Source organism: Eschrichtius robustus, chromosome 11 (assembly GCF_028021215.1).
Source record: "Eschrichtius robustus isolate mEscRob2 chromosome 11, mEscRob2.pri, whole genome shotgun sequence".
NCBI lineage: Eukaryota > Metazoa > Chordata > Mammalia > Artiodactyla > Eschrichtiidae > Eschrichtius > Eschrichtius robustus.
In genome coordinates this window covers 52,598,455-52,612,292 of record NC_090834.1, presented here as the reverse complement: position 1 = coordinate 52,612,292, position 13,838 = coordinate 52,598,455, and the positions used below count along the sequence as shown (strand labels likewise).

Sequence of the window (13,838 nt, the reverse complement as noted above, 5' to 3'; positions counted from 1 at the left end):
GTGGAGGATTACTGGACTGAGTGTCCATATTATGACATAGTATGAGTGTGTTTCGTGTTTGGTAATTGCAATCATTGTTGCTTTTGTTGTGGTCATCCATTTACAATGCTTGGTGTCAGTTTATTTATCTCTTGTAAAAATAAAATACAGTGTGTGTGTGTGTGAAAAAAAAAAAAAGAAAAAAGAAAAATGTCAGGAAACAGATACAGAACGGAAGAGCGAGTTAGAAAATCATCCTTTAATAGATGTTAATTAAACTAGGCCAGGATTATCAATAGATGTTTAAACCACAGAATGAAAGTTTTTGAGGAACAGGATATCCAAACAATCTCAAAGTATCACCCCACAGACAATTTCATTAATTACAAAGAGAAAAGGGTTCCTTTACAATGCAGATTATCAGGCAATGTCACCTCATCCAAAATACAAACCTCACGTCACCACTGACATGACAAACTGACAGAATGTGTCACCTAATGTGATGTAAGGAGAGGGATACAGCATCGCCTCCAGGGAATTCTTACCACGAATGTTTAATCTGAGTCTAAGAATGAGAAAACAATCAGACAAATCCAGTCTACAGTCTACAAAGCAGCTTAGATCAAAATGTCAATATTATGAAAGACAAAAAAGGCAGGGAGACTTTGCTACATTAAAAGAAACTAAAGAGACACGACTACATTGTGTAAGTAATCCTTACTAGATCCTGGGTCCCCCTCCCCCCAAAAGGTTATAAACAACATTGGAACAACTGGGGAAATCTGAAAAATATTATTGTTTCAATATAATGATATTGTGGTTACAGGGGAGAATGTCCTTGTTCTTTAGACATACATGCTCCCGTGCTTCGAGGTAAAGTGTTGTGGTGTCTGCAACTCACTTTCAAATGGTTTAGAAAAAAAAAGTGTGTGTGTGAGTATGTGTGCGTGTGTGTGTGTGTGTGTGTGCACGTGCATGCGCAGAATGGTAAAGCAAACAAATCTAGATGAAGGGTGTAAGAGTGTTCACTGTAATACTTTTGCAATTTTTCTATATGTTTGAAAATTTTCAAGATAAGTTGGGGGAAAAAAATCAAACCAAACATGTAAACCACCTGACACCCAGTAGGTGCTATGATTGTTCCCATCATGGCTTCAACTAACTCAATAGATCTACAAAAAGCTCCTCCCCTGTGTCCATGGGTAAAATAAACCAAATCAAAGTAAACACCACCAGCCAGCCAGTCCTGCCTTCAGAATGCTTACACTTTTGATCAGATGGCAAGGCAAAAACAGGAAGCAGCTGGAGATGAAGTAAGGTTTTGGTTCCAGAAAATCTACCTGGGGCCTACGACTGCAAATTTTTTTAAGTTAGGTAACTTTAAAAAACAAAACAGAACCAGTTACTTAACGTCACTAAGAATTGTTTCCTCATTTACATGGAAAAGTGGAGCTAAAAATCTACCACCCAGGCTGAGAGAATAAGACAGCATACATAGTATACCTTTGTAAAGCATATAATATTGAAGACTCTCATTAAAAGATATTAGTCTCCTAGAATAAAAGCAGAGAAGGAAAGCTCCTGGATGGTTCCACCTTTGTTTCCCTATCAGAACACCCAGCAGAAGAATTTGCATTTAGCTTATGCTCACAAATATTGGATGAAGATGTAAATATAAGACATTATGAGACAGAATGCCTAAAGAAAGTCTTTTGGGCAACAGATGCCACTGGAATTAGAGGAAAGATTAATATGAGCTGGCCCAGCCAGAGACAGCAACACCTTAACAAAAGCATGTATTTATGTGCACATAAATTTGCCAAAGCCCTATTACACACATTATCTCATCTGAGCCTCACAATAATCCCCATTTTGGAGATGAATAAACTGAGGCTTGAAAAGACAAATTACCCACCTAGCACACAACTCAAATTTGTGTTTGCTCAACCCAGTCACAGAAGAACAAAAATAACTGGCTAAAAGAATGGAAATAATTCACAGCTCAGCGATCCCAGGGTCTCTGTTGGGACAGTGAGTCACTGATGGCCACTCCTAAACTCAGACCTTTTCTACAAAAAAATGCCAAAACTCTGCCTTGGGATTGCTTCTATGGATATTCAGAAAGATGAAAAATCAGGCCTTTTAACCACGTGCTTCAGATATTAAAACAGTGGAGCTTAAATTCCCCTTTCTTGTGTGGTTATGTGACGGAGATGGAGAGGAAGTGAGCAGAAGAGGTTATTTTCACTTCAAGGTTGATGGTGTCCGCATTTTAGTGAAGTTAACCTTAACTCAAAAATAAAATTTTTCTGCAGAATTTTCTGGGGGAAAACTCTTGGCTGCTTTACTATTTCAGATCACTTTTTAAACATCCTGCTGTGTTGCAGACTGGGAAATATATTTTATTTCTCTCTTCCAGAGGTTTCCATGTTATTTACATATCAACTTTTACTACAGCCATCACAAAAACCAGCAGGAACTCTCAATTCCATTTTTCCCCACTTTCTGTCCACCCATCACTACTTCCTTCCCTTAGTAAGAGAGGGTAGCCCAAGTGGCTAATGGACTTGACAAATGGCAGTGTCAAAGACTGCAATAAGAATTTTTTTTAATACTTATTTTATTTATTTTGGCTGCACCAGTCTTCGTGACGGCATGCGGGATCTAGTTCCCCAACCAGGGATCGAAACTGGGCCCCCTGCATTGGGATCTCGGAGTCCTACCCACTGAATTTAAATCAGGGGGCAATTAAAGGGAAACTGTCCGTGCCCTTTGACCCAGCATTTCTACCCCAGGAATGAATCCTACAGAAATATTCCCACAAGTTCATTACAAAAGGATGCATGCTCAAATGCTCACTGCAGCAGTGTCCAACAGCCACTGAAAAGGGTAAGTTAGAGGAACATGCAAATACATGGGGCAAATGCCTGAAATATATTAAGTAAAAGAGCAAGCAGAATACGTATTATAATAATATCATTAGCATATGTGTGGGACAAAATGACAGCCATTCACATCAAAATCGCAACAGTTGACTATGGGGGGTGGAATCAAGGGAATTTTCCCTTTGTACAGTAGTTCGTTGTATATTTCTGTAATGAATTTTGCTTAATCTTACGTTATGTCTAGAATCAAAACACTAATTTAAGATATATATTTATGTGCTCTTTCATGGCCTTTCCTCTTTGCAGTCAAACGCTCTACTCCTGAGTTATAGCCCTGCTTATCTTTGTTCTTCACTTTGGAAACAGCTAGCATTCTACCTGCATTACTACCTCTAGAAATAAAGAGTGCTGGCTGTAGAAGTTTGCACTCTTAGGGAATGACAGAATCATGGTTAGAAAGGACAGAAAAGATCACCTACAATATCTGCCAACAAATGGTATTCCAGCCCATAGGCTAATTAAATATGTGCAGTGATCAAGAGAATCACTATCTTCTGAAGCAGGCCTTGATGTCTTCTAGCTTTGCTGTGACATTCCTAAACATGACATTCAGGAACAGGCAACTGACCTGGACACCAATATCCACAATGTGGCAGGCTAAGCAGACAGAATCATTATCACATCCAAGAAAACTAACATTGTTACACTGTCATCTCCTATGCAGCTCCCATTCAAATTTCCCCAACTGTCCCCACAATGTCCTTTATAGCTTTTTTTTTTTAAGTCCAGGATCCGATCAAGGGTTGCATGTGGCATTTGGTTGTCACAGCACTTTAGTCTCTTTTAATCTAGATTAGTACCCCATTCATTTTGTTTTCTTTTGTTTTGTTTCTCTTTCATGACATTGACATTTTCGAAGATCGCAGTCCAGCTGTTTTGCAGTATGTCCCACAATCTGGACTTGCCTGATTATTTCTGCATGATTAGGTTTAGGTTAAACATTTCTGGCAAGAATTCTACCTTGGCGATGTTGTGTACTTCCCATTGCATCAAGTTGTCTAGTTACACTGAGTTATCTTTTTCTTCATTGTGTCACTGTGGGTACCAAGAAAGCATCAGCCAATAAATAAAATATGTAAAATAATAAATAACGTCAAAAACAGCTTCAATGATCACCAGCTATTCCAGGCACAGTGCCAGACATTTCAAAATGTATTATCTCATTTAAACCTCACGACAATCACGCAAAGAAAGAGGTTCAAAGAGGTTAAGTCACTTGCCCAAGGACACACATGTAGTGATAGAAAAATGCACACATGCACATGTGAACTCACTCACACTCACACACACACACACACACACACACACACACAAACAAATGATCTCTGGGGTTCATGGTCTCCCTGAGGATCTTCCAGGGACAAGTTAAGAAGCCCTACCTTAAACTAATCTTGAGGAGTCCTACCTAGCTTTCAAGGGTTGAATTCCTGTGAAGAATAAACTGAAAATAAATTATCTGTGGTCCATACAAAATTCTTCCACGCTTGGAAATATTTGGAGATGGGCCACCTTTCCACCATAGCCAAGAAAATAGGGCAACGGTTCCATAAATTATTTTAACGTTCTGGTATTTGTTTGTCTTGTTTTTTACTATTCTGCAACAAAATAAAAAATATAAAGTAGAGAATTTTTCACAAAGCTAAATATATTTTTAATTTTAAAATTATGCTCTTTCTACAACTTTTGATATAAAATGTCCTTTATTTCATGAGATAGAGCGAAGGAGGACATATTTTTTAAATATCTTTACTACAGAAAAATAACTATTGGCAACAACTCACCCAATTTTATCTTATTTTTTGTATTTTTACTTATCTATAAAATTCAAAAGTATGAAACCCATTGATCTAGGGAATTCTATACAATCAAAATTATTTTTGAGAAACTAACTGGAATAAATGAAGTTCGGCCCAAAAAGAAACCAGATCTGAAATATTTCTGAAATTTCCCTTTAAGTCATCCAAAAAAACATTTCAAAAGCTTGGGTGTCCTCATTTTAATGCATTTGTTAAAACCATTTTATATTTGCATTACTCATTGCCATCTTCCGGTATGTTGATATTTCCTGCTTTTGAATGGGCCCTTATGACTTAGATTAGTTTATTCATTCTACAAACATTCAGAGAGTCCCCAATTTGTGCAAGGCACTCTATTAGGTGCCTGGGAACCCAGACTGGTGAGTTTTTTCTTGCCTCCGTGTCTCAGGTCAAAGGTCACCAACAACTTTGTGAACACTGCTCCTCCCCCACCAAGGAAGCATGAAAGTCCCCCTTGGGGCTGTGCTCTCCTAGCACTGCCTACAAACCTCTCTGTGTGTGATTATACGTTTATGTTCGGCTCCCTCACCTGAGCAATTTTTCCAAAGCAAATACTATCTTATTCAATGCTGTATTCCTAGCACAGTGCACGTATACCTGGTGATCAGTATAAATTAGTGGAATAAATATATCTTATGATGAGGAAACTAAAGCTCACCAAAAAAATACGACGTGTCCAAAATCATACAGCTAATAAATAAGTAGTGCTCAGTCTTAGAAAGCCTCACCAGAGCTCTCTTCCATTCCACCATGCTGCATCCTACACACAGGGTGAGTGAAAGATCTTAGATGTCTTCCTGGAACCTCAAACTCAATATGACCAAAAGTCCCTCCTCCTTGAAAAAACAAACAAAAATCTGGTCCCCAGCTAATGTTACCTTTCTTTTGTAAGCGGCATCTCCAGTGTCTCAAGGAAAAACTCAAGTCATCTCGACTCCCTCTTTTCCCTATACCCACATCCAATCAGTCTTATCACTTATAATCTTCAAACCTAGTGTCTCTCCAATCTCTTCCCTTCTCTCCTAGCCCCTGCCACCACCCTAGATCCAAGCCACCACCATCCCACACGTAGACTACAAAAATGACGTGCTACCTCATCTCACATTCACTTTGGCTAATTCTCTCCAGTCTCTTTCCCACTTAACAGCCACCATGATGGTTTTAACATCATTCTACCTGCATATGTAATTCATCTAGCTAATTAAAGCCGTTCACTTAAGATAAAGACCAAATTCACCTGTGGCTCAGAAAACTGCCCACTATCTAGACTCTGTCCACCTCTCCAGCCTCATTCGTCTTCATTCTGGTCTCTCTCCCTTGCTCTGCCCCCATATACTAACCTTTTAAATCCTCATATTTATCGCTTTCCTTTGTACTTTGAACATGCAGTTGCCCTTTGTCCCCATTCTCAGCACCTCCCACTGCCGTCCTAAATTACTTACACTCACTGTCCAAGTCTCTTGAAATGTCACTTCCTACAGGAAGCCTTCCCTGATTCTCCCAGACAAGGGAAGCACACCACATTAGGCATTTCTATCCCACCTTGCAGTACATCCCACTTTGGCAGGAGCATTCATCACACCTGCAATTACTTCTCCAATGATTATCTCCCTTATTAGAACATAAGCTCCATGACGGCAGTGGAAGCGTCTCTTTTCACTGAGGTATCCAGTCCCTAGAATATAGTAGCTGCTCACCATATCTGCTGACAGAAGGACAGGCTGAGGCCATAACATCAGGCCAAGTAAAACAAGGGGAAAGGATTCTTATCCCTTTGCAAAGGATTTAAACTAAGGGAGAGGACTTCCCTGGTGGCGCAGTGGTTGAGAATCCGCCTGCCAATGCAGGGGACACAGGTTCAAGCCCTAGTCCGGGAAGATCCCACATACCGCATAGCAACTAAGCCCGTGCACCACAACTACTGAGCCTGCACTCTAGAGCCTGCGTGCCACAACTACTGAAGCCTGCGTGCCTAGAGCCCATGCTCCACAACAAGAGAAGCCACTGCAATGAGAACATGTGCACCGCCACGAAGAGTAGCCCCCGCTCACCGCAACTAGAGAAAGCCCGTGTGCAGCAACGAAGACCCAATGCAGCCAAAAATAAATAAATAAATAAATGTTTAAATAAAATAAAATAAACTTAAGGGAGAAAGAAATGCATAGTTTTTCAAGGTCACAGAGATAGCAGTGATAGGGCCAAAACTAACCTTCCATTCTGCTCATTTCTCCTCCCTAAAACACTAAAAAGCCTGGGTAGGAGAGGGCACAGCTTAGAAGAAGGGATGAAAAGATGGTGAGTGAGAGGTCCACGATGACAGCTTCTGAATCTGCCTGTCACACTAGTTGCCTCCAGATGGGCAGCAGTTAGACTTTTCATGCCTAGAGAAGCACTGTCTTACACAAACATAACCACTACCACATCCTTCTCCTTAATAGGAAGTTTATAAAATAACAAACTTCTTTCATCCACAAAGGAGAAGAAATAACAGGAGGAAAAGCTGTTGCCGCTCCAAGCACCTTAAGAAAAAAAAAAAAAACCCAAATGGCTAGTTTGGCCACCTGGGCCTGCTCCTCAGCAATCAACAGGGAAGGGAGGGGAAAAGACAGTCTTCCCACCACATACTAAAGCAGGGAAAGGAAAAAAAAAGTATTAAATGAGGCAGAAGCCATTCAAAGTCTACTTATTCTTTGGGAATTATGAGAACATTTTGCACAGAGCATTTAAAAACCTCGCTAATGCATCGGCAGCTCTTAATACAGGTACCAAGGAAAGGAAAAGTGGCATGAGCTCAACTGCAACCGTTCACTGTCCACGTGCTGCTGAGGCCAAACTATGTCTGTCACAGAAGCCACAAACCAGGCCAAGGGGTCAGGTTCGTTGCTGTTCATCCTGCCAAGCACCAACTGCAAGAAAAAGAAAAGGCAAAGCCTCTTCAATGAGGACTCTGTAGAATAACTATTAGCACAGTCTCATTCACCCTGGAGTTTCTGGGTGAAGTAGGGAAGGGATGAGAGGGTATTCAGAGACTGGAAAGTGACTTAGAGAAAGAGTTGTCATCTACTGGTGATAAGGGGGAGATTTTGAAACACAGAGGAAAAATGAGAATTGCAAATGGAGAGGCAGGGAGAGAAACTGGAAGAACTTCAAGAGACACAGAGGGGTGGGGAAAGGAAGGTACAGCGGGAGGGATGCTCAGCAAAGCAGGCAGTAAGCAACAGAAAAACAGAGAGAGAAGCAAAGCCAGGCAGTCCATCTTTTCCCAAATCCCAAAGCTGCTCATTGCATCCCAATAAATCACTCTACCACAAAGCCCATACAATGGACTGTCCTTTGCATTCAGTAACAAGCAGCATTTAACGAAGCATTGCCCAGCTGCAACTTTGGAGACCTAAGGGTCTGAATTAAAAATGAACAAAATTGGTTCAGCAACAGAAGACAACCAGTAATGACTTTCCCCCAATGCCTGCCTTGGCTATGAAAGGTTTAGCATTTTGAAGTTAAGCATAAAACAGTCTGGCATTTCTCCTTTTGACATTCCAAGAGGGGGTGTGGTTGACCCCAGGTCCATTCATTTCCAAGGTTGTAGATCTTTCAGCTAAGACTGGCCCCATCTGTTCTGGAGTCAGCCAGCTGTTTATTTCAAAATAACATATTTATTGTACTAATCATCCTACTAACTCTTACAAGAAGAGAGCCAATATCATACGGGTCAAAATGCTCTCTGTCTTGTTAAACGTGTCAGTTTGTTTAAAAACCAAAACCAAAAAGCAAAAAAAACTCTACTATCCTCCTCGGTTTCCACCTCCAGGATCACTCTTCCACGCGTACCTTTCAGTAATGGCAAATGAAGGTTAATGGCGCTTCTAACTTTTCCTTTCCCTAATGCTTTAAAATGAAACGGAGTGTCCCTAATGATCCCTTCTCCAAACCGTTGTTTGTGCCTGGTGACTGTGCCTCAGGAAACGTCAGCTCATTATGGTACCATTGTCAGTGGCAAGGAGCCTATTGCAATGTAATTTAAAACACTCACACAAGCACAAATCTGTCGGCTCCACTTCCAAACAATCCTGAAATCCTGCAGTTGGGAGAAGAAAAACACTTAACAAAAATGCTGCACCTAGAAGCCCAAGAGAACCTTCCCCAGACACGTGAAATGTTTCTGACAGGCACGGAGTGCACCATTAAAGGACACTGTCACCTCAAATCAGCAGAAAAGGCGAGACAAACGACGTAGACACACACACACATAAAATAAAGCCCCACAAAACTTAACCTACTCAGAAGCACGCTCATCTTAAAAATGAATAGTGTGTGCTCGCCCAAGTGACATGAAATGTTCCAAAGTAGTGCGACCACATTAAATCACTGTCTCCATTTCTCCCCACGCATCACCCCTTCCCACTCAAATCTCAGCACTCGGGCCGTGTGTGACAGGACTGCAGTCCCCCAACCTCTGCCTTCCTCTGATTTTCCAAGAGCACTTCCCAACATCCTCCCCAGCCCAGCCCCCTCTCCCAGCCTCCAAAAAGGTTGAGGGGAGTTGCGACTAGGGAACTGGCAGGCATCGGTCCTCCGGCGGGGGAAGGTTGCTGGAGTTGTTCTTTGCAGTGACCCAAATTGCACAGAGCTTTTCGCTTAGCAGCGTTTGCGAGCACCTCCCCAGTCCTCCCGCCCCCATCTTCCCAAAAGAAAGCCTTGAGAACTAAGCGGGAGGAATAACTTGGTAAGAACCATTTGAATAAATCACTTCAACTCACCTGGTTTGGGATTTTTCTCCCCACCCCAGGCATAAACAGAAAGGATGTGCGAATGAGTCACGCACGCAAGGGAAGGTGTTGCGATGTCCTAAGTCCAAGGGCTGGAGTCAGTCCCTGCCCTGGTGCTGCTGCTACTCTTAGCTCAGCTGGAGCGAGCGGCAATCGCAAGCCTAGCAGCAGCAGGGGGGTGGATAGACCTTAGCACAATGAATGCAGTGGGGTTTTTGCAATGACATCATCCCTCTGTCCAAAAGGCCCCAATAGCCATGCTCAGGTGCGGTGCATTCTAGGAATTGTAGTCTCCTCAAGGCCTGGCGGAGACACCGAGGCTATTGCCGGAACTACAATGCCCAAAATGCGCCAAGGTCGGACGCGCCCAGAGCGGGCAAAGGGAGCGAAGGGGAGTCGGCCGCCATGTTACGAGTGCCAGGACGTTTCCCCGGAGCCGGCTGAGGTTTTAGGGAACGCGGGAGCCGAGTGGTGGTGCAGAGGGGACGGTGAGAAAGAGGACAAGCCGGTCGGAGAGCCTGGGTTCCGAACCTGGGCACCGGGGGATGGAGGCGGCATCTGGGGACTGAGTAGGACGCGTCCGGCTGGTGGCGGCATGAGAGACCGAGTGGGCCTTGACCTCACGGTCTTGCAGGGGTTGCGGAGGCCCTCTACTCCTCTTGCTCCATTTTATAACTAAGGCATTGAGGGAGTCAGTTTACTCCTGGGCTCAGAGCATCATTGAGACCCGCTAACAGGATAGTCCGGGCGGTTGTGATTTTTGGGGGGTGCGGGGACCCCGGGTGGCGATTCTGTCGCCTTTGGTCGGGGAAGCTTCCACCTACGGAGTTGGGCTCTCCCTCCCAAATTTATTTTTATCTTCTTGTCATTAATTTTTCAACCATTCTTACCCTTTCCCGGGGTGTCGTACCCTCATTGGTTTTTCATACAGGAATGATTTGAAGAAGGTTCCAAAGAAATCGATGTTGGAAGGTAGCTAAGGTGGAAAGGGACGGTGCTTTGGCCCCGAAATAAAGAAAAGACAGGAAGAGTCCTACAGGAGTAACACACCCGGTTTAAAACGACATCTTCATACCTGCCAGCGAAAGCAGGGAGGTGTTGAAAGGGAATATTGATGATAGACCTATTGGCGGCTGGAGATTGGTTCCGGAGTAACTGGGATTCTTGAATAAACCTAGAGTGTTATGCTAAAAATACTGCGGAGACGGGATCTTCAGTAGCATGGATCACAGACTTATTTTAAAAATACATTTAGTGTTTAATTTGTGGAACTCCATATATACGACCACTTTAGGAACTAATTTTCTCTTAAACGAGGTAGCTGAAACCAAAGTCATTGGTCTTTAAGTTGTTTTGCCCAGTATTTCAAATGGACTGTGTTTTTTTCCCCATTGTGTTACTAAAACAATGCTGTGTGTTTGTTCTTTTTCAGAGTCTGTCTACACTATGAAAAGATGGGAAATTTCTTTCTTCCTGAGGGTGTCCGAAGGGCTAAAAATGCCCATATATTTGTGCTGTTTTTCTCCTTTCCTTTTGTGTATTATCCTGAAAAACAAAATTAACTGACACTTTGGGTCATTAGGGGTATGCACTTCACCTGTTAGGAGTTAAAATTATAGCTGATAAATGGATTATCGTATCAAGGAAAGACTAGGCAGAGTGATTATAAACGACAAAAGCATGGTCGAAACATGTCTCAAATGTATGCAGATGATTACAAAAACAGTTTTATAAAGAATGATCTTATATATATCATATTTCTGGGAACAAGGCAGATGAGTGGCTTTGTTTCATTTTTAAACAAAGGTAGTATGTATTGGTCTCACTTATCCATGGATACAACAATGGGAAGAGCTTATGAAATTATTTGTTATTCAGAAATACCTTTTTTGCAAGTAATGTTGGTAAGTATAGGAAAAGGTACAAGATGTTTACTATTTTCTTTCTGATCATCAGTATAACTATAGACATGTTTTAAGCTTAATAGAGATGAAATAGACTGAACAGGTTTACATTTAGGCTTAGTTTCAAACGCTTACAAATTATTTTTAGGGCTTGGTGATTCAGGGGTGGTGTTCTGTCTTATATGAACTTATCTTGTTCGTTTTATGATACTTCTTTATGTAAGCAATAACTTCCTCAATTTGAGTTACTATGGAAGACAAATGGTGGGTTGCGGGGGGGGAGGGACCCAGCAGAGTTCTCAGAAATACTGTATGTGAGAAATGAGACCTGTATAATGTAGTGATTTCTATAATTTGTCATGTGATTGGGTAGTTAGAAATTTTTCCAGCCTTATATCCAATGGACATCTAACCATAAAGAAATGAAACAAATCTAGTTACTATCTCAAAAAAACAACTCCGTGACCCTTAACTTTTAGGAAAAAAAATTATGTACTCTGTGTAGAAATTTAATTTAAAAAATTAGTATTAGAGGAATTGAAGATGCCAGCTTCTGAGAGAATAACCTCAGTGTCCCAGAGAAAAAACTGGGTTAGAAAGCTGAAAAGTGGAATTAGGAATGCCTTAAGTAGATAAAGAAACCTACCTTCTTTTTCTCTGTCAAAAGAGAATTAGGACATTGATTTGTATTATAATTATAGGTAGTTCATTAAAGAGTATTGAGTTAGTTGCTGTTATATCAAGGGTTTTTTCAACAGGGTCAAGTGTCTGGATCACCTGTAGAACTCTAGAAATGTGTAGCTGTTGCCCACCATTCATCCAGCTGAATTATTGTCCAGGGTTGTAACCAGCTGTTGTGTATTTTTAAAACACTAGAGGTGAGTGGACAGGGGTCGGGTAGAGCAGCCTTCCACATCCCATATTTGTGGTTTTTTGTGGTGTGTCACACAAGTAATAACAAAATTTTGGCAAGGATTTTAGGTTTATTACTAAATATATTCATAAATAAATTGAAGATGTGTAGATGACCTAGGGATCAATTTATGCATGGTGTGGAGGAGGGGACATCAATTTTAGCTTTAAGAATACCACAATATCCTGACTTCCTGGATATTTCTTAGAGTGAGGGTTTAGTCTAATACTAAGAAAGTCTGATCATAAGAGACACTTAACCAGTAAGAGCTCAAAGCTATGACAGAATTATGGTAAAGTTACTCAGATATTTAAAAGAAACTGAAATATCTAGACAGAGGCAAAAAGATATTAGAATTTCCTGAAAATAATTTTTCTTTAACTCCTTGCCCTAAATCCTAATTTTTTTAAATTATTGATGTTATTGTAGTATTCTTGGTATTTGGGTACATGATATATAAGAGAGTATCTTTTAGCTCAAAATTCTTTGACTCATTACTACATTTGTGATCTTTACATTCAAAATCATGTAACATTCTTTCATTCATATCTGCTAAAGGATAAAGACAAGACAAAGAGAACAAGCATATGAAAATTTTAAAGCAGCCCCAAGAGTCAAACACTCAATAAGTCTTCCTTCAGAGGAGGGAAGTCCTCTTGGAGATGGTATATGAAGACTGACTTTAGTGTGTTGGACAGTAATATTAGTGGCCTTTCTGGACTCCTGTTGCTTCAGTTTTAAATCTGTCTTGAATGGCTTGCTAATTTTTTACAGAAATTCGTAACATTCTAAGCCTCAGTGGTAATAGTGGTATGCACTTCACCTGTGGTAATAGCAGCCTCATAGGGGTGATGGTGAGGATTAAACAAAGTTATGTAAAGCATTTAGCAGAGGACTTTGGAACATGTAAGTTTCTTGTGGATTTTTTTTTTAAGTTTTTAAAAAGTAGTCTCAAAAAGTAGACAGGGATTACCTTAACAATTTGTTGATAAGTCAAACTTATATGACCAAATTCTTAGGAAAATACAGTTCCAGTTATTCCTTTGATAAAATGATGATATAGGGCAACAGTTTTTTTCAGCCCATACCACGTAAGGAATGTAAAATTCTTGGTATTGAGATCGTGGTAGTGCCTGGGGTGACTGAAGTCAAAAAAATTACATTATAATAAAATTTTGTTTGTGTTCTTGTATAATTTGAAAAATCCCAGCAGTTGATTATGAAAATTAGGCCCTGTCTTTACTGAGAATCAGTGTAGTTGATTAATTCTCTAAAAGATGATGTCCTAAATTATGAAAAATGTTAGAATTGTTTCATGCCTTCAAAGTTCTAAAATGCTTTTATATTTTAAGCTATGAAATTTGAGAGAACAGCCGTCAGTTATGTTGTCCACCTGTCTGTGTGTCTTCCAAAATAGAATCAATTTTCTTAGCATTCTCAGAAATGAAATGCCGGCAACCCAAAGGTGATGTAAACCCAGCAGTTACAGTAAGAATTATTTTAAGCTGATC

General features: G+C 40.8%; 1 protein-coding gene across 2 annotated transcripts in view; it reads right to left on the bottom strand.

The window, feature by feature from the left end:
• Positions 1-9,695, bottom strand: part of RAB30 (RAB30, member RAS oncogene family) — an 81,731-nt gene extending 72,036 nt beyond the window's left edge. For both annotated transcript variants that reach the window (XM_068554795.1, XM_068554794.1), the window contains exon 1: positions 9,502-9,695. The gene's annotated coding sequence lies outside the window, so the exon portion shown is untranslated. The remainder of the gene's footprint in view (positions 1-9,501) is intronic.
• Positions 9,696-13,838: the final 4,143 nt, after the last annotated feature.